The 2036-nt window shown below is 39.6% G+C and overlaps 1 pseudogene; it reads right to left on the bottom strand.

Annotated features, from left to right (window-relative positions):
• Nucleotides 1-1527: 1527 nt before the first annotated feature.
• On the bottom strand, nucleotides 1528-1989 carry LOC105542032 (annotated as a pseudogene).
• Nucleotides 1990-2036: the final 47 nt, after the last annotated feature.

Here is a 2036-nt window from a genome sequence, read left to right as displayed (position 1 = left end):
TAAGTTTAGCTTGAAATACTCCAAAAACGTGATTTCAAAGGGCAAACATGTTGAACAGAAGAATTTCAGGAGTTTAGATGTGTACTTGGAAAATAGTATTCCTACTAGGATTCATTGAAAACTTGCTATATAATACCATAATTTAAAATATATGTATATTTGTTAAGATTTTTAATGTTGATAAAGGTGTAATAAAATGTGTACCTAATAAACTGATGGTACAGTTCTGTTGCAATCTTTTCATATTAATTTTTTAAATTGTGGTAAAATATACATAACATAAAATGTATCACCTAAACCATTTTTAAGTATACAGTTCAGTAGCATTAAGTATTTTCACATTGTTGTACAACCATAACCACCATCCGACTCTAGAACCTTTTAAAATATTTTTTGAACACATGAGGTCTCACTCTGTTGCCCAGACTGGAATACACAGTGGCACAATCATAGCTCACTGCAGCCTTGAATTCCTGGGCTCAAGTGATCCTCCTACTTGGATCATAGTGGCTTTTTCAGCAAAATGTTATTTTTCTTCTCTAGAAATCAGGATACATGGACACATGTTCTGCTATGCAGCTCTGTACTTTTTAAGCAAGACAAATAAATAACTTGTACTCTTCTGAAAATACCAAAAATACCAATTTTATATAACGTAGGGTTCTTTTGAAGGCTACTTGAAAATTATATGAAACCATAGGAAACAGCATCACTTGATACTGACATGATAATATATTATTGTTATAGGTCTGATGTAAGTCCTGTGCTCCTTTTTTAGGTTTTGCTATATTCTACCAACAGTCTCTCCTGAATTTATTTTTTTGTTTTATTATTTAGATTTATTTCATAATCATAAACTTAACTCTGCAATCTGTTGGGAACAGGCCCCAAAATCTGGCCATAAACTGGCCCCAAAACTGGCCATAAACAAAATCTCTGCAGCACTGTGATATGCTCATGATGGCCTTGATGCCCATGCTGGAAGGTTGTGGATTTACCGGAATGAGGGCAAGGAACACCTGGCCCACCCAGGGTGGAAAACCGCTTAAGGCGTTCTTAAACCACAAACAATAGCATGAGCAATCTGTGCCTTAAGGACATGCTCCTGCTACAGATAACTAGCCAGACTCATCCCTTTATTTTGGCCCATACCTTTATTTCCCGTAAGGAATACTTTTACTAAATCTTACGACTGGCTTGCTGTCAATAAATATGTGGGTAAATCTCTGTTCAAGGCTCTCAGCTCTGAAGGCTGTGAGACCCCTGATTTCCCAGTCCACACTCTATATTTCTGTGTGTGTGTCTTTAATTCTTCTAGCGCTGCTGGGTTAGGGTCTCCATGACCGAGCTGGTCTTGGCAGCAATCCCGCTAGGCACAGAAGGGAATAAGGAACACATGGAACCCAAAGGGAACTGCAGTGAGAGCATAAAGATTCTAGGATACTGCAAGCAAATGTGGTGGAGGGTGCTCTCCAGAGCTGCGGAGGAATGCTCCAGTGGTTAAGATAAAAAAAAGTCAAACTTTAATTAGAGTTGTCCACAGTCAATGGTGATCTTGCTGGTCTTGCCATTCCTGGATCCAAAGTGCTCCATGGCCTCCACAATATTTTTGCCTTCTTTCACCTTGTCAAAGACCACATGCTTGCCATCCAACCACTCAGTCTTGGCAGTGCAGATACAAAACTGGGAGCTGTTTGTGTTGGGTCCAGCATTTGCCATGGATAAGATGCCAGGACCTATATGCTTCAGGATGAAGTACTTGTCATCAAATTTCTCCCCATAGATGGACTTGCCACCAGTGCCATTATGGCGTGTGAAATCACCACCCTGACACATAAACCCTGGAATAATTCTGTGAAAGTAGGAACCCTTACAACCAAATCCTTTCTCTCCAGGGCTCAGAGCACAAAAGTTTTCTGCTGTCTTTAGAAACCTGTCTGCAAACAGCTCGAAGGAGACATGGTCCAAGAGCTTGCCAAGTAGCTGGGACTACAGGCATGTGCCACAACCTCTGGTTAATTTTTTTTTTTTTTTTT

The sequence above is a fragment of the Mandrillus leucophaeus genome, unplaced genomic scaffold (genome assembly GCF_000951045.1).
Source record: "Mandrillus leucophaeus isolate KB7577 unplaced genomic scaffold, Mleu.le_1.0 Scaffold249, whole genome shotgun sequence".
NCBI lineage: Eukaryota > Metazoa > Chordata > Mammalia > Primates > Cercopithecidae > Mandrillus > Mandrillus leucophaeus.
Note: the sequence above shows the minus strand (reverse complement) of the source record. Positions and strands in the feature narration are given on the sequence as shown.